The sequence below is a fragment of the Hippopotamus amphibius genome, chromosome 4, assembly GCF_030028045.1.
Source record: "Hippopotamus amphibius kiboko isolate mHipAmp2 chromosome 4, mHipAmp2.hap2, whole genome shotgun sequence".
In the NCBI taxonomy this organism is placed as follows: domain Eukaryota; kingdom Metazoa; phylum Chordata; class Mammalia; order Artiodactyla; family Hippopotamidae; genus Hippopotamus; species Hippopotamus amphibius.
The window spans coordinates 184,577,695-184,601,748 of record NC_080189.1 but is presented as its reverse complement, the minus strand read 5'-3'; the positions used below and the strand labels follow the sequence as shown (position 1 = coordinate 184,601,748).

Below are 24,054 nucleotides of genomic sequence, written 5' to 3'. Positions count from 1 at the left end.
GCCAACCCTGTCCTCCATTCCCAGGCAGTGTGTCGAGCCTGTGCTTCACCCCCCAAAAGTACAGCGGAGACAATGACAGTGCTGATGACACACAATAGATGGGATGCACTTACCACAGTCCCTGTAGCACTGCTGTTACCATCACTGACTTGTTCACTCAAGTGAGGGAGACAAGCAAGTAAAACCAAAACCTCAAAGGACTTCCCTTGTGGTCCAGTGGGTAAGACTCCGAGCATCCAAGGCAGGGGGCCCAGGTTCGATCCCTAGTCAGGCAACCAGATCCTATATGCATGCCGCAACTAAGAAGTCTGCATGTCGCAACCAAGACCCAGAATAGCCAAAATAAATAAATAAAAATAATAAATTAAAAAAATCATTAATTGTGAGTTCATATTTGTTAAAAACAAAAAAACCCCCAAACCTCAAAATCCCACAAACAAAACAATTTTAGGAAAGAAGAAACCCTAGAGATGGGTTAGATGAGGCGGGGGAGGCCTGTCCACGGAGATGACTCTGGGCTGAAACGTGGACGCTAAGCAGTAGCCAGTGGTGCCAGGACCCAGGTGGGTTCAGGCCGGCAGCAACGTCCTCTGCCCCGAGGCCTGCTTTCTACCTTTGCACTCATCCCCATTTCTACTGCACTGTGATGAGAGAACATGGGTTCTACTTATTTCAACTTGTTGGAAATTGCAGAGATTTTCTCTGTGAGCTAGCACTTGTTAAATGTAAAAACCTCGTGAGCACTTGTTTTCGAAGTCTCTCTGGTACACTGTGATAACCTGTAGTCGCCACCTGACCTGGGATGGGCAGGGCTGTCCGGGAGTGCTCGCCCCGTCCCCACCCCCCACCCCCACCCCCCTCAGTCTGACCAGTTTTGTCTTGCCGTCCCTCTAGGTCTGGACACGGAATCATCTGGGTAAGTCACATATATCATGGTAGTTCTGTCATCCTGTGGACTGTGCACTTTGGTGTACTGAAGTAATCCTGTCTCACTGAATTTTATTTTGCCTTGAATTCAACTCTGCTCATTATTAATGCTATATATATATATATATATATATATATATACATATGACTCTTGAGGATTTTTGCATCTGCCTAACATATTTTTACATTCCATTTCTTTTTAATATCCTTTTATATATTACCCACCTTGTTGTAGGATTTAAAGAAGTTAGAAGAACCATGTTTGTTCAATTTGTTATGTATGGTAATATACATATAAGGGTAAGTGTAACTTTAAAAATTATGGAAATAATCCTTAAATTTTGCTAGTCTAGAAAAAAGTATGCAACACCCCAGCCAGACATTTAACAATGAAATATCATATTTAAATACATGTATTCAGTTAAATAGTATTTTGGAAAAGAAATCTTCAGACCCTTGAAACATAATCCTTGAAATATAACTTTCAAAAATAACAGAATGACATGCTTACAGCGATGATAAAACCAGCTGTAAACGCTCACGTGTGACCCTAGAAGCTGCGATTCTGGTCTCAAGCTGGCAGTTCAGGAGCCCAGGAGGGGAGGCTTTGCTGCGGCTGTGGTCAGGCCTGGCTGCGGCTCGCTCTCTGCCCGCAAGTCCAGGGATGTCCATCCCCAGCTCTCCTCCGGCAGCTCAGCTGAAACCCTGTCCAGCTTCCTGGCCTCATCTACGTAGAGCATTCCAGATGCTTTTTGCTGGAAGTCTAATCTTACTTATTTTTGCTTGGGGACTGAAGAATTTCCTTAACTTTGAAAATCTAATTTCCTATTGTATTTTATCTTGCTAATTTTCCACACTATCTTCACTTTTCACTCTTTTAAGGAATACTAATAGCTTACCATTACTGAGTACTTACTATGTGCTAGGTATTATCATAACTCTTCTAAGCCCATGTATCCTGTTACACAAACGAGGAAACAGATTCGCACAGAGGTTAAGGTGACAAAGCTCAGAAGTGACAGGGCTGGTATCTGAGCCCAGGCAGTACAGCTTCAGAGCCTCTCAAAGGCCTGTGGGAACAAGCAGCGTGCCTGTGAGGGGACAGTTCTGTCCACACTGGTACCACCCAGTTGGCCAGGAGCCCTTTCAAACCTCCCAGGCCGGTCCCCATGTGCTGCCTGCTCCTTACAGGGAGAAGCGTGGCCTTGCTGTTTCTGGTCAAGATAAAGACTGTGTCTGTCCCCCCGTCTCTGTAAACCTTAACAAAACCTTAACAAAATATTATCTCTAAGACCTTAAAAACTCCTCAAAAAAACAACAACAACAACAAAAAAAAACCCAAAAACCTGTGAATTAAATCAGTGGTGCCTAATATAAATAACTTTGACATGGACCAAATTCCCCTTTAGCCCATATCCTAGATGAGAGGGTGGGATGTACAAGGAACCCTTTAAACAAATTGTCAAATGTCTGGGATTTTGCCTTAACTCCAAGTCTGACCTAACAATGCTACCAACTAAGTATCCAAATCATCCGTTTTTCCTTCTACTCAATTCTACTGAATGTTCAGCCAACTGCAAAATGTGCCCCAAGCTGGAAATCACAGAGGGGATAGAGTGTTTCAGTTCCTTGGTGCAATTTGCCCACAAGCTCTCAGCCAATGCCTGCCCCTCAGGCACTCCTGCCCCTAACCCTCTTCTTCCCACTGGCAGCCATAGAACTGTCACAGCATCTGCCAGTCTTCCTTAGATGGCCCTGGCCAAGGAGCTGTGCTCCATGCATCACAAGGAACAGTTCTGGGGTCATAAGTCAGGCTGCAATCAGAGACCCCAAGCCCTAAAGACAGAGGCTGCATTTCCCACTTACTGTGCTTTGAATGTGCTTTGAATACACTCCTAAAAGTAAAATGCTTCTTCAGGAATCTGGCAAGAAAGACAAGCAAAACAGAAGATCCTGCCAGACCTTCTAACCTTCCTCTGAGGCTTTTTTATCATGTGCTCACAGTGAGCTGTATTTAAGAAAGTGAATTTCCAAGATCTGAGGACTTTTTCTCATCGCTTTTTGGAAGAGTCATCTTGGGAGAGGAGAGGGTAGTAGTAGTCAATTAGAGGGCTAATTTCTGATTTTCCAAGTATATAATAAAGATTCACTGCTCTAATCTCCAACCAGATTCCTGATAAGACCAAACTGGCATCTTAACGCATAAATCCTTTGCATTACACTACAAACGCCCCTAGGCAACTTGACAGCCCTTGGGTATTAAGCATGCATTACATGACGTCACAGCTTTAAGAGCCTTGGATGCCAGCACTGGCAATGGGGCTCTTAAGTTTCACCTACAAGACAATGAGTCTGGGAAGAGAATTTCTCCTGGAACAACCATCTGAACTTGAGAGGGAAATACTTTCTCAGATTAATTACTGGTGGCTTGTGGGACGTCAACAGCCATACTTAGATGTCTAATCAAGTGACATTTAATGGCACGATCTTTCTTCCTCTCCCTTTTTGAGAAGACTATTTTTGGCCCAGATTGAAAAGACCACTTCCTCCTGAAACTGGCCTCAGTATCACTGTCATTGCGTCTAACCTCACTCAACCTCCACGGCCTGAGCAGAGAGACGAGGAGGGTTGGACGGAGACAAGGGCTTTCCCATCCCACAGGCAGGCTTCTGGGGGCTATGTCAGCCGCTGCACTCTGGCCAGACTCACAAGGTGACCCTTCGCATGTGATACAACTGCCCTGACTGGACCACATTTGGTCAGTCAGAGGAAGAGACCATTTTAAACTCTGGATTCAATGAAGATGGGAAGTCAAAACCAAAGCACTCTGGGACATATTAGAAAATTTAAAACAAAAACCTATTTACAATACTTTGATGTTTCCAACAGAGTATTTACAAACATCTTGCTTCCTGATTCCTGCGACAATTTGATGAGAAATCTGTTTTGAGAGAGTCAACTGTCCTGATCGTTAGCTGGGAGAGACGGAACTCAAACTAAGGTCCTCTTATTCCATCACATTGTGTGTGTCCTCCCAAAAGAAGCCAAATGAACATAAGGTAGGGGTTTCTTGGGCTGGATGATCAGAATCAGGAATGAATGCAAAATCAAGATTAGTTACCCACGGTGGTAGTTTCTGAAGAAGTATCACACCACATAATTAAATTAGTCGTTTCAGGCAACCTTCTGATCCTGTAACAACTTGTGCCAGACTGAGAGAGTCTAAGAATCTCCTCGCTGACCTGCAGTGACCCCCTCTTCTTGAAACATCTGCTCCAGTCAGACCAAGCTGGCCAACACTGCTCGGCACCAGCAGGGATGAGTGCCTCTCAGGCTAACGAAGACCCCCGCACTGGCCCACCGTCGGCTGGAGGGGCAGACCCTGGCTGCAGGTTTCCCTAACACCCGGACCCCACTCCCAGGCAGCCTGAGCCAAGAGTAAGCAACTTGATCCCAGAGCAATGTTCTGGCCAAGTCAAAGCTTTTCTCCTGAAAACTGAAGTACCAATAATTAGTTTTCACTAGTTGGGATCTGAATTTGGAAACAAGGGAAGAAGTGGGCAGAATTAATCATCATGGCTGCTAACGTGACTGATGTTAGTATGTTCCAGACTCTGTGCCGGGTGCTCACACCCTCTTCTCATTGAGTACCCACAACTATTCCATGAGAGAGAGATGTTACTATTCCCAATTTGCAAATGAGGAAACAGTTACTCGGCAGGTTAAATAACCCGCTTGAACTGTACCACTGAGCAACGGCTTGGAGAGACGCAGAGAAATTACCCAGTGAATGAGGGCACAAAGAGGCGGTGCCAGTGAGGCTGGGAGGTGGAGCAGGAGAGCGGGGAAGGCCAGAGTGTGGACAGGCAGCTGTGAGTTGTGCTGCTGGAACCCAGACTCCAAGTCCAGCTCCACCGGAGCTCCTGTGTTTGGAAGCAAACAGGAGACTGGAGGGCTCTTTGGAACAGTCTTCTTGGAATGAACCCAGTGGGCCCATTCCAGGGTTTCTGTGCTTCAGGAATTCACAAACACCTTCTCTTTTTTTTCTGCCACATCTGTGCACAGTCGTGCTATTGTTTACCAGGAGTTTTTATTTAAATGGACACACTTTTTCTTAAGCCCTGTCCTAAGCAACAATAATCCAAGAAATTGTGGATTTGACATGCTAGTTACATATTTTTATATTCACCAATGTATAACTTTTAAAATAATGTTCAACTCTGAAACACTGAAAATCATCTCTTGGGCCACCAGCAGTGTGTGCCGACCAACCCAAGCTACTCCACCGTATAAAGAACAAAACAAAAAATCCTCTTTCACCTAGTGTCATAGTTTTCTATGTTGATTCTTACTAGTCAGCAAAGTGCATGCTTTAGAGCCATCCTCTATGGTCCTGAATGAGAAGCAAGATCATTCAACCCCTATCGTACATTCTGTTTCTCTCACTGAGGAAACAATTCCTCTCAGCCTCTGCTGACCCCCTGCCAGTCTTTGGTTCTATAAATAAAGGCCTATTTAGGAACCCAGTGTTAGAATCTCTCCACGGTCCCAGGCAATCAATTAGTTCTTTTAGGTTTTGCCTTCAAATCTACATGATAATATTGCTACTAAAACAAGAATGTCTTCAGACAAATTAAACTCAACATTAACCAGGGTAAGTAACAGACGAATTCTTCTACTTATTTAAGGAATATACTACAATAAGGTGGGCATGTCCCACATCACAAATCAAACAGGAAGCATTTTCCTTTGTGCATTTTGCAGTAGTTTTAGCATCACAAACTGGAAGGAAGCTTAAAAAGATGCTATGCCCATTGGGCCATTAGTAGCATAAATTTTTATCTGAAACTGTGTTAAATAGTTCCATTCAAAGGTTGAACTGGCCTTCCAAACTGTCTTCTAATAATTTTTTTTCTTTAATATACTGTTGCATATGTTCTAATATTTTAGGCCTTATCAAATTCTTTTTTGGAAGTAGCCAAAATTTAAATAATAAAATGTCCTATATAAATATAAATATGCAAGCACGTCTTATACATTAAGCTATCATAGACACCAACAAGAAGGGTCATATTTCACTTGTGTTAAAACAAACAAGACAAACACCACCAGAGCTGAGCAGGGTGCCTCTCCTGAGGGCTGCTAACACCCTGCACAGGTGCCACTCCCGCCCTACCACCAGCTTTGCAGTTGTATGCACCTGTTCGCCTTTGTATTCTTCACCTGGTATGACAGGTATGACACAAAAGTGCTCGGAAACGAGTGCTGGAGGAACACATTTAAAAGAAGGCCCCAATATGGCTGTATGTCCAACCCCCACCCCCTCACCTGCACCCCTGCACTTCTTCACGTTCCTGTGGTTTGCTCTGCCAAGTCCCCTCACGCCCCCGTCCCATCCTGACCACTGAAAGCCCAGCAGGCTGGCAGATGCCCGCTGGCACTTCATTCAGCATCTCCTCATCCTCTCCCATGCAGCCCCATGCAGCTCTAGGGCCACTTTCATCTGACCTTCCCTCACAGATGCTTAGTTCTAATCATTCTCAGGCCACAAACTCCCTGAGGGCAGGCCCTCTCGCTTATCTTTGTGTTCCTTGCTTTATGCGCTTGAATTACCCATTTACACCTTTAAACTCAAGTATCTGATACAAGAGCTATAATTTGACCCAGCTTGACAGAAATCACTGTCTCTTCTAATAGAATAATAGTTATGTTAAACTTTAACTAAATACCTTTTGCTAGAAGTGATCCATTTCATCAGACGTATGTTTAGCACAACATAGAGCCTGTGCTGCATCCCTTTCGGGGGCGTCCCATCAGGAGCACTAGCTCTGGTGACTTTCTGGCTGCTCTGGGCTAACCCTCAGCTGTCGTCAGCCTCAGAGCAGAACCGAATCAGGTCAGAACCTTCAAAGTCACAGCTGAGAATTTGTTTACAGTTCTGAGGTAGATCATCCTTTGTTAGTTTAAGTGAAACCCTGGTCTCATTTCGAGAGAGCAGCATATAGCTCATAAATCCTACGCAGTTCCACTTGTGATAATGAAAATTTCATTGACATAAAATGTTACAGGGGCTGTAAAATATGAATTGATAACAGGAACCTGAATTCATGGACTTAGAAAATTTTCTCTCTCCTATGGACAACAGCCTGTGGAATCTTGGAGAATGAGTGGGAGAGCAGTTGGCATTTTTAGGAATCACACTTCAGGTTTCCACTGAGTCAAGATACTGTCTATCTAAGATCTTCTGCCTCGACGAGAGGCCCGATGAAAGCAGATGTTTTCTTTTTACAAAATGATATTCACAGAATCTGAGGTTCAGATAACACCATGCATGCCCTAATTTCAGTTTCAGCTCTTAAGAGGCAAGAACGCTGAGCGATCAGCTGTGGCAGCAGAGGACAAAACAGAAACGACTTCTGAAACTTCTCTTTTTTGTCACTATGGACGCTAAACCAGTGTTCAGTTTCTATTACAATTTCAATGCTGCAAAGCAAAAAACAACACTGACACCCACCACCAAACAACAAAGTGGGACTGAGCTGCTAGCAGCTCGTGAGGAGACACAACTGGAAGGCACCACTTAAGGGTGACAGGGTGGGGGGCCTGGGCTGACAGCTGTGGAGCCATGTCTGAATTCCTCCCCCACGTGACCTGTGTGCTTGGGACTGTCCCTCTGTGATCAGGGTCAATGCCCAGAAAACCATTTAAACATTGACAAAACTCAACACATTTACAAACATAAAGTCAAAGTTAAGTGGTAAATCGCCTTCTTTAAAAAAATTCACCTTCATGGACTATCATAAGAGATCTTGAAACTCTGTTAAAAGTAAAGCACAATCAGTATTTTAAAGGAAGGTAAGGTGACAAGCTCAATTAGTTTAGGAAACTGAGGAACCTGAACAGTGGTGACTGTTGAGGTCACCCCAGAACCTCAAGTCTAGGCGGGGCCCTAACCCAGCATTTCCCTCCTGTGGGTTTCCTTCTGGAAGCAGCAAGGAGAGAAAGACTAAAACAACAACAACAACAACAACAAAAACCACAACAAAACCAAAAAAAAAACCCCCAAAACAAACCAACAACGTTGTACTCAGAATTTATAATAAGGGTTCTTCTCACTTAAAAATAATGTAAGCTCTTTCCCTTTTCCCTCCATTCTTTTTTGGGGGCAGAAGAGGACAAATCACGCTCCCGTTTCAAGGTTTACAGGACAGAACGTCACAAACTGCCTCCAGCCTGGTGGCTGGTGTCCCAGAAAACACTAAGACAGAGCCACTAGACAGCAGCAAGAGAGACTTTATTTCGATTTCTCCTGAAGGTAATTTCAAAACTTCAACTTTTCAGTGCGAAAGGCTGTAAAAAGCTGGAGAATGTTTATTGCTTGTGAGGTGAGAATGAAGACTATCTCTGAGTTTCAGTGGAGTATTAAAACAAACCTTTCTGCTGCCCCAGAACAGAAAGTTTGTCTACCTAGTTAGCTTCTAATGATTATGCTTAGATACAAATTAATAATATATACCTGTGTGTGTAAGCATATATCCTGTGCTCACCTGGATTCATATAACCTGACACACCCCCTCCCACCTTCTGGCTCATATATAATTACAACCCTGAACAAAATGGCTTTAAAAAAATCAAGTAGAAATTCACATAACCTACAATCAACAATCTTAAAGTGCACAGTTCAGTGGCATTTAGTGCATTCAGAATGTGCAATCACCTCTCTTTCTAGCTTCCAGACTTTTCCATCACCCTAGAAGAACACCCTCGCCCTTTAAGTAGTCACCCCCCAGTCTCCCCTCCCCCAGTCCCTGGTGACCACTAACCTACTTTCTGTCTCTATGGATTTGCCTATTCTGGACATTTCATATAAAGGAAATACAAAATGGGCTTTTAAGTTACATAAATTGTCTGAAATATTATGTGGTAATTCCAAACGTAAACAAGGTATAAATCTGGGATTTGTGGCTTAAAATGATGTTCTGGAGTTTTCACAGACCAGTAAAATTTCAAGAAAAATATTAAAGACTGACAGTGGCTGACACCCCTGACAAACAAAAACATTTTAAAAAATCATAAAAGATATTTTAATACCAAATAGGACAATCTTAGAATAAAAGATAGACCTATAAATTGAATAAATTCAGTTTTATGAAAAACCCACACTATATCACCTTTATTTTTGCCTGGACAGCTAAAAGCCTTGCCACAGCACAGCACAGGCATTTGGAAATGACTGATCCTGGACTGTCACCTTTGGTACATCTGAACCTCGATAAACTAAGTAGTGTGCTTCTGGCCAAGAACTTGATCTTCTAAAAAAAGATAACTTAGGGAATGAAACGAGTTTCATCCTGTAGGAATTTTTTTTGATGGCCAAAATTAACAAGGTCTAAATCTATCTCAAGAATCAACAGAAGGGAGGGTTGGGGGGGGGGGGATGAATTGGGAGATTGGGGTACCAAATTGTACACTCTAAATATATGCAGTTTATTGTATGTTAACTGTATCTCAATAAAAGTTCTCAAAAAAAAAAAAAAAAGAATCAACAGAAAAGGATGGCAGCTTTGCAAGAGCCACCAACACACTGACAATCAGGTAACCCCACTTCACCCAGGTGGACAGAAGCCAGCCTGGGGTCTGGCGAGGTCAGACAGCAGACAGTCAGAGAAACAACCTTTACAAACACAAAAGCTCTAATGGACAGGTTTCCCCAAATTTGGCCTTTTAAAGTGGGGCATGCAGTCTGAGTGTGGTGTGGGGGCAGGGGGAGGGGCATCCGTGCATAAAGCCACAGAAGAAACATGATACACTGCCTGGAATATCAGTTTCACAAAGCAATTAAATCATGTTAAATATCTTTACATTAAACTGTAACAATTATGAAACAGAATGCAACATTCAAATAGCTTTCTGTGACAAAACCCAAGACTTCAGAAATTTAAACATTTTGGGGGTTCTTACTAGACCATATCAGGCCATGGCCCCAGACTCCCAACAACAGCAGGTTCTCCCTCAGTCAGAGGAGCTGCTAGGGAGAGTGTGGACGGCACTGTCCTGATCTAACCGATTCTAGCCCAAACAAGGCTCCTGAGAGAGGCCAGGAGCGCTGACAAACTAGTCCTAAAATTTACATGGAAATGCAAGGAACCCTGAATACAAAACAATTCTGAAAAAGAAGAACAAAGCTGGAGGACTCCCACTTCCTGATTTTAAAACTTCCAACAAAGCTACAGTAATCAAGAGTGTGGTACAGACATATAGGCCAATGGAACAGAATAGAGTCCAGAAATAAACCCTCACATTTATGGTCCATTGATTTTCAACAAGCGTGCCAAGTCCATTCAGTAGGGAAAGAACAGTCTTTTCAACAAATGGTGCAGGCAAAACTGGAGAGCCACACGCAAAAGAATGAAGGTGCACACTTAACCTAACACCATATACAAAAACTAACTCAAAACAGATCGAAGACCAAATGTAAGAGCTAAGATGATAAAACTCTTAGAAGAAAACATAGCAAATCTTTGAATTAGCCAATGATTTCTTAAATAAGATACCAAAAAACACAAGCAACAGAAGACAAATTAGATAAACTGGACTTCACCCACATTAAAAACTCTTCTGCTGCAAACAATACCATCAAGAAAGTGAAAAGACAACGCACAGACTGGGGAAAAGTGTTCGCAAAGCATATCTACACCAAGGGCTCATGACGGCCACCTTGGACTGGCCCTGCAGGCTGCCCCGCACATCACCAATCCGGTCATCTCCCTCTCACCCTGCACACTTCCCAGGTCACTGCTGCCCCCTCAACCTTCTGCAGAGGCCTCCCCTCTTGTGCCACCAGGAATCCCAAAGCCATTCGGCCTCACCTTCCCCAGCTTCTTTCTTAAATATCCCCTCCTGCCCCAGAAATTTCTGAAAACCCTCTCTGCTGAAGACGACACTGAAATTTGGGTTTTCAGCAGATCTGGCTTTGACAGCCTTACCATTCACACACAAGAAAGGAAGAGCGCTGACCGCACAGTGACAATACTTGAAATACAGCAAAACCGGTTCATTCAACAAAATGAAACACAACAATGAAAGGTCAGTTCAACCAGAACCATACAGTCTGAGTGCGGACCTGGTTAGGGACTGGAGGGTGACTGAGCTGCCCCATCCTCCTGCATCCCGTGCTCTGCTGCCCTCGTGAGTGTGGGTGTGCACGTGAAAAGGCTGGGCAAGGGCTGGCAAACTTAAGTTCTGGTCACGTCTCAAATCCAAATCTGTGATCGTGGCCTTTCCATGCTGTGTTCTAGCCAGTTAACTAAGAGCACAGCACAGAAACACAGAAAGACAGCAACTCCTGATTCTGACTGTGAAGATGAGTAATCACATACGCCTTCCACCTTTAATGCTCTCCTCCCTTTTACTTTTTCTGAATAGGTAATATGTTTACAGGGTGCAAACACACACACGGTGAAAACCCTGGCATTCCCCCAAAGGTATCAGTTTTAGTTTCTCTCCTGTCTTTGAGGCTCACTGTGGAACCGTAACAGAAGGAACCTCGGCCCTCCCTCCTTGCATGATGACCAAGGTGGGGATGTACACCCTGCAGCACACCTCTCACCCACCGCTCTCTCACGTTCTCCACTTATAAGTCCACAAAGAGATGCTCCTTACTTGACATAAATGCTCTTCCAGCATTTCTCTCACCACATCGCCACACCCCATTCACAACACACTCCCCCATGCACTGCATGAATCACCCTGGGTTCCTGCCAGCGCAGGGGACCACCAGTGAGCTTATCAAGTGTGACTTTCTTGTGAGGCCTGGTCTCTCCTCCTCGGTGCCAGTCTGAAGGCACGCAGACATGCAGCTTCAGTGCCCAGTACAGTGCCAACCACCAAGGTGGTGATTTATAAAATATTTGTCAAGAGAGTGAAACAAAGCTTTAGGTGGCTGTAAGGCAGAAGGTCAAAACTAAATTTTGTTCTCCTTTCTGTTAGGTATATTCCATAAAGCTTTCCTTCTTTTTGAAACAAACTCAGTTAACTAAAAATTTTGGATCTTACTTTTAACCTTATTTGGCACAACAAAGGATGTAGCGCTGCTACGCTACCCAACGCTGACGTCAACAAGAGCACATGTACAGAGTACTCAGAGCAAAGAATGAGGAAGGAAACATGGTAGAGCTCTATGATATTCAGGAACATGAGTTCATAGGCTTTTTTTAAAACTACAATGTAAACACCCCCTCAATTGTATACATCATCAAGAAGTAGTTGTCTTTACTACTGTTTCCGCTTGGACAAATGCTTGCAGCAAAACAGCCAGTTTTGAGATAAAGAATGCCTCTCCTCCCTGCCGCCCCAAAGCTCCAAATTCTATTACTACCAATAGAACACTATATCTCACTTTGTTCTAAATGCTAAGAATTACTCATGAGGAATCTTTACCAGAAGTATGTTTATGTTCAGCACTGAAATACTCTCATGAGCTATGCTGAAAATGCAGCTTCAACGTAAATCTCTAGGGATGTGCAAGGTCCTTAAACCAAGTGGAAAGCAGTCCCGGAGTTTGTGTTTCTTTAACAGCAGCTTTCAGCTATGCTAAGGGGCAAGTGGGTGCACTTTAAGGTTCCACTAAGTTAATTTCACCCGTATCCACAAACCCTCAAGGTGCAGGCTTACCTTCATGACCCAGAATCTGCATCTCTTGTTTTTCTAGATGACACCATAAGATCAACTAACCTGGTTTCAGCTGCACTGCACTCTACACCCCTGTGAAAAACTGAGAGCAGAAAGTACTGCGTAGCTAGATCTCTGTGATAAAGGAGCCTGCGAGAGGAGCCCTGTGCACATCCAGAGAGGTGTGAGCCCAGAGTCTGAGTCAGAAAACCCAAGAGCCCGTCCTTCTGACCTCAGGCAAGTCCGGGAACCTCTCTGCTTTAGCTTCCACAGCCATAAAAATGGGACTAATAATACCTGTTTGCTGCCTCATAGGAAAAAGGATGGTTAATGAACACTTGTAAGGAGCTCTGAAGATGAAAAGGCTCCTGGGTGCTACTGACAGACAAGAGCAGCCTCCATCCTCCTCTGAGTATTGGCCATGCGTAGATGGGGAGAACTAAACTGCTCCGGGTAAACCGGTCTTCCTAAACAATTTCTCTTAAGGCCACACAATTTTGAAAAACTCTGGAAGAAATGCGTGATGGTAATGCTTGGTGTACCAGACAGTACGCAACGAAGCACACAGTAATGGCAGAAGCCTGAGCTGCATTAGCTCTTGGCTGCTCTGCCTAAGTTCTGCACACTCCTAACTGGTATAAATATTTACCTGGGCAGAGTGTTTTAGTTACTACGGATGTCACAGTCAAGGCTATTAACTGGCTGAAAAGCTCCTGTTTCCTGACAAAGAACACTTTACCAAATATGCTTCTTAAACTTTCCTTTATATTTTTAACATGATGTACAGTGTTAAAAATTATTTTAGGGGCTCCAAGTTTAGCTTACATTTCACTTCAAGACTCTCCTCCTTTTTTAAAATAGAGGAAAGGCTCAAATAAGCAAATGACTAAGCCTATATACTAAATAACAAGATTGGAGACTGAACTGTTTTTTATAAGTTGGTATTTGACTTTACAGAAACACATGTGCGTGTGTATGTGTGCGCACACCCCCCAAAAGATATTTTCCCAATCTACGTAGACAGGGAAATCTATGTTTGTTTAGTTGGATACTGATAATTGCAACTCATGTCAAATTAAACGCACAAATTCAAGATCTATATTTTGAAAGTTTACATTTAACTGATGCACAAAACTTAGAACTTGAAAAATCCAGAATTCATATGCACTGATACTGTACTATTTGAATAAGAAAAGTCAACCCAAAGGAAGTTTACATGCCTTAGAAAAGGTCAATTTCAATATCTGATGGCCTCAACTAGAGAATACACTAGACAAAATAAGAAAGGAGTGCTTAAGGGGAAGAAGTAGGCAGAGAGGAAGAAGACAGGGCAAAAAATTTCAGGAGATCACAAGTTTAACTGTGGCTTAAAGTGTAAACTTAAGTTAACCTTTGTTTATGATTACTAACACCTCTTCAATATAATGCCATTTGTGACTTTATTGCAAAGAAAAAAAGTTTCTGAATTTATTGAAGTCTTAAAAAAAAACAACCCTCACTCATTGGATAGTCACCTTAGCCTTGAATCCAAAAGCTCAATTCTGGTATGACTGGATCTAGTTTGGGGGTGGGGTGTCACTACACTGATAAGACCCCAGTGTTCTCAATATCTAGTAAAATATTCTAAAAAGGAGGCAAAGAAGGGTCATCGATGTTCCCTCAAGGAAGATGTCTCCTTGGGACCAGGCCTCAAGCACAGAGAACAGTCCACGCTTCCTGAAGCTTGGTGTGGCAGAAGTGGCCCAAGTTCTAGTCAGACAGTGCGAGGTTTCCTTGAGCCTTGTCACTCACTATCTGGTCAGGTCTGCTGGGGACACTCATTTTTGACATCTGTAAAACAAGCATAGAGCTTCTTTCCCACCCAGCTGTGGGTGTTAAGTGTTTGTGACGGTCCCTGGGGCAGCCCAGGCACGGGGCAGCTGCTCCACTAGCTGCTGCCTCCTTCTAGACACCCACCTAGTCCAAGAGTTTAAACCAAATTAGCAGAAAGATGTGGGAGACCACACTTTAAGAGTTTATGCAATGTATGTATATACAGTACAATTCAGGATAATATAATGTAACATTAGCTCAGAGCATCACAAATTATTTTAGAAAACTATCAAGATGCTAAAACCTTATAAGAGGTTTAGTTTTCTAAAATTATCATGTCAACTCTTTTTCTTAAGAAATAAAAAACCAGGGAATTCCCTGGTGGTCTAGTGGTTAGGACTCTGTGCTTTCCCTGCAGAGGGTCCGGGTTCAATCCCTGGTCCGAGAGCACTGTGCGGCCAACAAACAAACAAAGAAACCCCCAAAATACTATATACTTTCAGTGAATAAATCAATCAATCCATATTTACATGATGTAATGTGAATATATGCACACACACACACAGAAGTGTGGAATGATACATAGCAAACTCCAAACAATTTGCTCTGAGATGCCAGGAAAGGTAGGAGATTGATTTGGGGGATAAGGCTAGTGAGAATTTTAGTTTTATTTGTAACTTAAAAAAATTTCGAAGAGGCTTTATTCACGTATGGATTCTTTAAGAAAGATTAGAAAAAGATAAAAGGAAGCTGACTGGCTGAAAGAGAGGCCCCTGGTCATGGGTGATTCCACTGCCCACATACTGGGCAGTGATCACTTCCCACTGTGGCCCAAGAGACTGTTTACATTATTCACTGACTAGTTAATCTGGGAATTATTCTTTTTTAAGAGGCAGGAAGAGAAAAAATAGAAGCTTGGTAAAAACAGAGTCAGGGTCACATCCAGCTCATGCTACAGAGCTTTCCTAGGCCAAGGGTTTTCAATTTTTTTGGTGTTAGGATCATGTCCTCTAAAAAAGTCTGGAGGACCCTAAACAGCTTGGATCACGTGGGGTTCTACCTACGGATACTGACCAGATTAGAGAATCTTTAAAACATTTACTTATTAATTCATTTAAGATAACAGGAATAGGCTCATTTCGTGTTAAATATCATTATGAGAATAACTTTATTAAAAGAATAGGAAGAAGAATGACACAGTTTTACATTTTTGCCTATCTCTTTACAGTCTGACTTAACAGAAGACAGGTAGACCTACGTTTCTGCTCTTGTATTCAATTTGTTTGATACGGTATTTTGGTTGCAGTATATGAAAAGAAGCCCAGCATTCACAGACATGTTTAGTTGAAAAAGGGAGGTATTTCAATGGCTTTTTTAAAAATTGGGGATATCCTTTGACTCTATGCTACCATTCAACAAGTGGCAGTTTCTTAAAGATTAGTTGCAGCGTGGAATCCAGAACCATATTGATGGATGTTTCAGTGACAGCAAAGCCTGTGGTGTGTCCTGCACCTTGACTGTCTCTCCTGCCCAGACTGAATGTGCTGCCGTGCAGTCATGCAGATCTTCCTTCGTTTACAAGGAGAAGCCCTGTTTGTTAATATCACCAGGAGTCGCCAGCACCAGGAGCTGTCAAGCTCATGCTGGCAGATACTCATTTTCCAAAATTCAAATTTTTGTTTGCAAGTTCAAATTCTGTCATGGGCAACAAATAGTGTCACTGTTGTTTCCCCTGAATTGACAGGCTTCCTTCATTCCTTTTCAAGAAAGCATATGTCAAATATTCAGGTCCTACTAACCCAATCTGTCTTTTGTTCTTTCAAGTACTGAATGAAAATGATGTTTCTGAAAAAAGTGGCTAGTTCAGCCTGCAACTCACACACCTTCTCAGTGTTCCTGGAGACCGCTGCCGTACTGCAGCGTGCCCAAGAGCTCTGTGTGAACTCTGCACATCATCCACAGAATGTGATTAAAAGGTATGTTTGCAAGGGCTGAGATTTAATAAAACCAACCATTCCATGCTTCATCAAGGATAGTCTTAGGTCAGACTGGTGTGACACACGGTGTGACATGGTGGAGCACATGCTGGTCTCCAACTGGACACCACTGCATGCTCCAAGAAAGGAGCTGCTCTACCCATCACTGCCTCTGCACCATCAGGGCAGATGGTCACACAGTGAAAGAGGCGAAAAAGGCCTTCGTATTCTTGAGAAGACAGTTTTGACCTTGCAGATCCCTTGAAAGTATCTCAGGGACTCCAGGGGCCCTCTGACCACACCTGTGAACGCTGCCTTACGCAGACACTGAGGACGCCTTCACAGCTCCAGAGCTGTGAAAACAAAGTTATCACATGCCACCCCAGAGAAGCTTGGCCTACTACCTGAAGGTGGAAAAAACAAATTCTAGTTGTATATGTACCAAAATAGTCTACAAACGCAAACATACACAGACCTCCCTGCCCCCACTTCTTCCTCCTCGAAGCCTACCAAGAATAAAGGACCAGCAATTTAGGAAAGCTAGGCTTGTTCCCTAGAGTGACACATTACTGTTCTCATAACTTTATAAATCAAAATACCATAATTAGAACACATTGCTGGTGAATAACACAACCAGCAGACAGCAATCCAAATGTAGTATAAGAAGTTCACATACCTCGACGACAAGGCAGAGACTGAAAAAATCTAATCAAACAGGTATAACAGTCAAGTTTAATTAAAAACATCACAAAATTAAAACTTGAAACGATAAGGTATAAGGTTATAGTTTGGATCCCACTTAGTTCAAATACTATCTTTTTTTTTTTGGGGGGGGTTGCACTCTGCGCCATGTGGAAGCTTAGTTCCCTGACCAGGGGTTGAACCCACACCCCCTGCATTGGAAGTGTGGAATCTTAACCACTGGACCACCAGGCAAGTCCCATCAAATACTATCTTCATTTAAAAATCCCAACACAGGGAATTTCCTGCTGGTCCAGTGGCTAAGACTCCACAATCCCAATGCAGGGGGCCCAGGTTCGATCCCTGGTCAGGAAACTAGATCCCATGTGTGCAACTAAGAATTTGCATGCCACAACTAAGACCCAGAGCAGCCAAACAAATAAATAAATAACTGTAAAAAAAAAAAAAAACCCAGCACGAATTCATAAGTTTAATGTAATGGGATTTGACAATATGACAGTAAACTTTTGGAAGTCAAATTGCTAAAGCATCAGAAAGCAACACCTGCATTTAAAAACAACTAAGGGGGACTTCCTAGGTGGCACAGTGGTTAAGAATCCGCCTGCCAATGCAGGAGACATGGGTTCGATCCCTGCCCCAGGAAGATACTACATGTCATGGAGCAACTAAGCCTGTGCGCCACAACTATTGAGCCTGCGCCTTTGAGCCCATGAGCCACAACTATTGAGCCCATGTGCCACAATTACTGAAGCCCACGCGCCTAGAGCCCGTGCTCTGCAACAAGAGAAGCCACCACAATGAGGAGCCCGTGCACCACAATGAAGAGTAGCCCCCGCTGGCTGCAACTAGAGAAAGCCCATGTGCAGCAACAAAGACCCAACACAGCCAGTAAAAAAAAACAAAAACAAAAACCCCAAAAAACTAAGGGAAAATGGCAAATGAAGTCACCATATTGGGACTAATCACAGATAAAATCTCTAACTTCTAAAAGTAGAATTCCTTATGAATCTTATGCTAAAACGCTTTCCTTCAAGAGTTAAGAATGGGGTGAGTAGAGGAATATATTAAATGCTGATTTCTTATTAACAGACTGGACCCGAGACTGAAAAGTCTGAATGGGGATCAGTAAGCACACTCTGAAGAGAGAGGCTTTGGATCACCTTATTAGGTAATTTTACACACAATCTACAAGCAGAACATAGTGCACACTCCAGGATCATCAATGAGACTGATTTCTTCCAGGTGGTGAAACAACCAGCAAATTGCAAGAAAAGAGGCTTGGTAAACGGAAGAAGGAGGGAGCAGACAGAGACAGATGAGCTTCAAGATGAACAAATACAGGTGATACAGTGACAGAAAAATAAAACAAGCTGTGGTTAAGATGCTGGGCTCTGAATTACCACAATGACCTAGAAAAGAGACAATAACCGCAGTGACCACTTACACTTCCCATAGTCTTAAAACACTCCAGGCACCATTTTAAGCATTTTATATGTATTCACTCATTTAACTAACCCTCATAAAAATCCAGAGAGGTAGGTCCTTTTACTCCCATTTCATTCCCATTTCCAGGCAGAGAAGTGAGTTAGCTTGCCCAAGGGGGCTCAGCTAACCAGTGGTAGGGGGAGGGATCGAACCCCAGCCCTATGGCTTCAGACCCCCACCCCTAACCACTAAACACCCTGTCTCTCAAGTTCAGAGGGAACCTTGCTTTTACCTTAGAGTGTGCCTTAAACTGTTACATTTTAAAAGACCAATAAAAATGCCAATAAACATCAAAAAAGGTATACACCCCAAAAATACCGTTTGGTAAGATGGTGCAGCTGTCTGTGTAGCCACTACAAGTCAGCAACAAGGGGACCATGCTAGCTGCCAGAAGGCCACTAGTGAGGCACTGGGCTACAGGGTCTCAGCCTCACCCTACCTGGGATGACCAAGCTCCTGCCTGATTATTTCGTTGATGGCTACCAATTTGTCAGCAATGGAGTAAAAGGAAAAACATAGGAAAAGCCAAAACTTGAATATAAAAGACCACTGCTCACCATTTAGGAAACAATTTCTAAGTAATTACATGTCCTTTGCACATTTTTTTAAAGCAGAACATTGAAAAGACATTTCTCAAACATTACAAAAAAGTTTAAACCTACAGAGAAGCTGAACAGTTGTATTCAGCTTGTATACCTGTAACCCACTTACCCAGATTCAACGTTTGTATATTATCATATCTGCTTTACAGTTATTTTTCTCTATTTGAAGTGAGTTGCAGAGATCATGACACTTCACCCCTAAATACTTCCGTCTGCAATTTCTAAAAATGAGGACAGTTCCTACAAGTCACAATCCCTTTAAAACTAACAGTAGTGCCACAGGATCCCACATCGTTCTGTACTCAACTTTCCCCAACGGCCACACAAATGTATTCTGTAGGTTTGATTTTGTTTTGTTTTGTTTTTAGAACAAAGATCTGATACAGATTCACCCACTAGATTGGACTGTTACATCTCTTTAGTTTTTCTTTTTAACTAGAAGGGTTTTTGAGTTATGAATAATTCAAGGACCTAAAACAAAACTAGATTTTTCTTGCTGTAGTGGTCTGTCCTTGTGCACTTTAGCCAATGTCTTTCCAAAATTACTAAGAAAGACTTTTCCTTAAGTGCATTAGTGAGATAACCTACCCCAGTTTTTGAGCTCTCCACACCCTCGGGGGTACTTTTTCCATCTGACAGGGCAGAGAAGATGAGGTGTGCCTTGCCTGGAAGCAGATGTGGGAGATGCAGGTCTTGCCTGTATTGGCCCTTACTCCAGCCTCTGGTCTGGGATGTTCTGCACGGTCAGGACTAGAGCTGACAGAAGGGTGCCTTGTCCCATCTTTTCACTTGGAAATCCAGAGCCTCCCCAAAGATTGCAGGCCAGCTCTGGCTGGGTCTCCAAAAAAAGGCCAAAAAGAAAATAGCAGAAGATGATATATGTGGCTGCCTCTCCTTCCGGGACAGCCACCAGCAGTGGCTTGGGGACGTGTAGGTGGCACAGGGGCAGGGGCCTGGACTTGGCCTTATAGGCTGGTGACCTTGTGGGAGTGACCAGGACTCATCCAGCCCACCTCCCAGGCACGAATGCTGGGAGGAACAAGTCAGGCAGTGTTCACAAAAGCTTGTCACACCTGACAGGTCGCTGTTGGAGGAGAACCGCCCTGCAATGCTACCTGATGGATGGAAATGGAGTAGGGTGCACCCCAAACTACTGTGCCCGAGGACTTTGTCCTTTCCCAGATGCAAAAACACACACCCTTTTCTTGACTACTAACCTTACCTCTTTATTTTTGTCTCATTCTTCTACACAATTAACATCTTTCAATGAAAAAAATTCTAGGAGTTTAGCTTTTGCTGCAAGGCAGGAGTCATGATCAGTTCAGGGAAGACTAATTAACAAAAGGTGTGCGTGCTTTACACAAACATGCACCCCCCAGAGAGTTATTTGTTACTCTGGTTACCTTCCTCACTGGCAGGAATTACAAGAGAAACAATTTTACAAAGAGGATCACTCCAGGTAGCTTTAAAGGTGTACTTCATAGAGAGTGACAGTTACACAACATACAGATGCTAGTGAAATAAACACCCTGAGATGGGCTGATACACTATTTGGAGAGAAAGAATCACTGGTTTGATCTTCTGAGGGGTCTTTATTTTTGGGCATCAATGACACATTTTTCCTTCCTAATTCTGGGGAATGAGGACAGTGTGAGGCACCCATCCTCACAACATTTACCGACTTCAATCATGCAGCAGTGTCCCACACCTGGAACCCACGTGCACGTGCACAGGTGTGCTCAGTAGCACTGGCTAAAACATCAGATGGGCTGCAGTGGGAAAAGAAACCTTGGGGTTTGACCCCCACACTGCCCCCCCATTTGTTCTTTTCTAAATTTTCATTGGAAAGATAAAGACTTTCATTGAATTGGTGCTCAGGAATACTTGTGAGAAAACAAAATTTTCTATAATCAGACTTTCATTTCCCAGGAAAAATGGGTTTACACAAAAAGAATAACTTGCTCTCCAGCTCCCCACCAGGCCACAGCTACTCCTCAGTCTTTCAAAGACAGGACTTACCAACCAACTACAAGATCGGAGCACTTCACAACTTTCTTGAGGCCAGAATAAAAGCCAGCTGGAAGATGACGAAGACTGCTCTCTTCCTCGCTGTTAATGAACATCTTTTTGGCTTGGCTATTCTTGCCTTAAACCTGGCTCTGGAAGTGACATATATTTTACTAAACTTAACAGGTAATTAGAATTTAAGAAATAGTCTGGAACAGGGGTGGGCAAACTATGTCCCACGGGCCAAATGTGGCCAGCCATCTGTTTTTGTAAATAAAGTTTTATTGGAATACAGTCATGTCTATCTACCACTGCTTTCTCAGCCAAAAATATTTATCTAGCCTTTTCTGAAAAAGTCTGTCGCTCCCAGTCCAGAACTGTGCTGTCCAATACAGCAGCCACTAGACACGTGTTTATTTAAATTTAAAATAACTAAAATGAAATAAAATTAAAAGTTTGGTTTCTCAGTTGCACTAGCCACATTTTAAGGACTCAAAAGTCACATGTGACTGGGGGTCACTGCAGTGGACAGCACAGAGAACATTCCCACCATTGCAGGCAGTTCTCTTGGACAGCCCTGGAAGTTCAGGATCTAAGTCATCAAGCTAAATTTACAGCCATCAAGTTCTACGTGATGACTTCTGCTACAACAGAAAAGTTTAGACTGTTTCAACAATGTGTTCTTGTCACACTTGGACTTTTTAGGATATGCGAATTCACTATATTAACTGCAAACTCTAGACTATGTAATAGGAGATAAGTATCAAACCAATTGGGACTACTAATCAGTTTAGTGATTGTATTGATTTATTTGTTTACTTGACTGCCTGAATGCCCAGGGGGCCGTAAACTCTGAAAGCTGGGCCACAGTGCCTGTTTTATATTCCGGATTAGGGACCTGCTTGACACATGGCGGTATGGACTTGACAAACATTTGTAAAATGAATGAAGAAATGAACCCTAGGCACAAAAACTGTCATACACCAGAGGCCACTGAAACAGCTGGATGTTAAGACATTGGGAAAAAACTGCTGTTGTAATTCTGTGGCAAAAAGTTCTACAAACAGCCAAAATTTGTATTTTAAAATAAAAAAATATTTTTTTTAAAGATTCCAAACAAAACAACAGCCTCGGTTTGCATTCTGGCCCTAGCACTTACAGGCTGAATGACCCAGAGTCGGAGGTGAGCCTCAGTGTTGCCCCTGCACCCCTCGCCTGCCCCCCAGCATCATGATTACATCAACCCCTGTTCTCTCTCCCAGCACCTGCCCAGAGTCAGCTCTTCCTGTGTCCCTCCTGCACCAGGGCCCCTGTGTGAGTCTCTCCACTAAACCATCGATTCCTTTGGGGTGGGGACCCTCAGCACTGAACATACAAAGGAGATGCTAAGTGGATGTTAACTTGATTAAGACTAAAAGCCAATATAAATAAAATAAACTCTGCTAAACTGCAGTTAACATGCTTGCTCTAAAAAGTCCTTCTGAGTAAATCAAGCGTTCTTCAAGTTTTAACTAGTTAACTGTTTGAACTAGAAGTTAGTTTTAGGCCCTAAAGGTTACCCTTTCTTAAAAACTCAAGTCTCTTTCAGGTTAATACACTTCACTACTTTTCCCTTTCACAATTAGAGAGCAAACAACCACTCAACCAAAAGCAAAAAAAATCCAAACTGGCCACAGTAAAGTCTTGGAATTAAAAAAAAAAAAAATCAATGTGGTATAAGATATAAAATCAAATGATTCCATTTCAGAATAAATTCTAGTTCAAAAATGACTAGTGTTGGGCTTCCTAGGTGGCGCAGTGGTTAAGAATCTGCCTGCCAACGCAGGGGACACGGGTTCGATCCCTGCTCCAGGAAGATCCCACATGCCGTGGAGCAACTGGGCCCGTGTGCCACAACGCGCTTTAGAGCCCGTAAGCCACAAGTATTGAGCCCATGTGCTGCAACTGCTGGAGCCCGCGTGCTCCACAACAGGCGAGGCCGTGGCAAAGAGGAGCCCATGCACCACAGCAAGGAGTGACTCCCACTGGCCGCAACTGGAGGGGGCCCACGTGCAGCAACGAAAACCCAACATAGCCAATAAATAAATAAATTTATTAAAAAAAGAGACTAGTCTTTAATAAAATCAGAAAACTCAAACTAAAAAACACCTGTTATTCATAAGAAGATACCTTAAAAGTTTCAACATACACATTTCATATGCAATAAAAATTTCTTATTGCTAACTAGTCAGTCACTGTTTAGGAACTCAAATTGAAACAATTACATTTTGGTTTTGCCCATGTGGCTCCTGCAACTAAAACACATGAGTGCTATCTGTGGTCAACATTTGCTCTTTTCCTGGGTGTACTACAGAACAATGTGACCTACAGCTTGGTCACTGTGGACATGAGTTTCCACCAGCTTCATTAAAGAAGGTTTGGAGAGAAAAGCAACACCCATTTTATTCCACCAGATTGGGTATTCATGTGGTTTTATCTTCTCTGTGTACACCCTAGGATCTGAAAAATCTTGTCTGGCATTTTAGTCATACAGACTATTAGTCACCTAGAGACCTTGCCCCCACCCTCCCTTAACCTGGGCTCCTTAAAGGAGATTCTGACAGTTAAAACTGTTCTGTTAGGACAGAGCTGTAATATATAAATTTTAAAGTGATTTGATGAAGCTTAACATTCATTTTCTATTTCACCCAATTACAAACAAAAAATCTGTATAACAAATACTTTTAAATGCTAAGAAACAGTATATGATTATCCTGATACTTATAGTTTAATATAATTATTAATTACTATGGTAATTCTATTTTTAGCTAAATTCTGACCTCAAATTTTGTATAAACTACAAGTGGCAAACTGTAACTATTAAAAGTGATCTA

General features: G+C 42.8%; 1 protein-coding gene across 11 annotated transcripts in view; it reads right to left on the bottom strand.

Annotated features, from left to right (window-relative positions):
* PPP2R5C (protein phosphatase 2 regulatory subunit B'gamma) overlaps nucleotides 1-24,054 on the bottom strand; it is a 137,791-nt gene that overhangs the window by 71,452 nt on the left and 42,285 nt on the right. The window lies entirely within an intron of this gene.